We start from the raw sequence: 569 nt of genomic DNA, 5'->3' as shown, positions 1-569 counted from the left end.
TTGCTTCACATATTTGAGACTAAAACTGCAACAAATTCAGAATTGTAATGTTTTAGAACGATTGACAGTTTTATTATGAAATTAACTCTCTTTGTTGCCAATAATGTTTCTTGCCTTAAAGTATAATCTGATAAGTGCTCAGTGCATTTACATATTATTATCATCAAATTTGGGGTTTTAAGTTTGCTCTCTTACTCTTTGTTTTCTACTTATCTATCCATTCTATATGTCTTTTCTCTACTTTTTGGCATTTTTTGGCTTAATATTTCTTCATTCCATTTTTTTATCTTGCTATTTTTGTTGTTATTTTTTAGTGACTATTCCAAAGATTATGGTAAGCGTTCTTGACTGATTAAAGTTCAATATTAATTAGTACTTTTACCACCTTCAAGAATATGCAAAGATTTTAGAACACTCTTCTATGTTTTATCCTATTATTGTCATGAACTTTGACTCTACCTGTATTTTAAATCCTGTTAGATGATTACTATTGTTATTGTGAATCTTCGATATGTACTTAGGCTTACCCACACATTTGCTCTTTCTAGTGCTCTTGGTTTCTTTGTGCA

This window comes from Colobus angolensis, unplaced genomic scaffold (assembly GCF_000951035.1).
Source record: "Colobus angolensis palliatus isolate OR3802 unplaced genomic scaffold, Cang.pa_1.0 Scaffold232, whole genome shotgun sequence".
NCBI lineage: Eukaryota > Metazoa > Chordata > Mammalia > Primates > Cercopithecidae > Colobus > Colobus angolensis.
Note: the sequence above shows the minus strand (reverse complement) of the source record.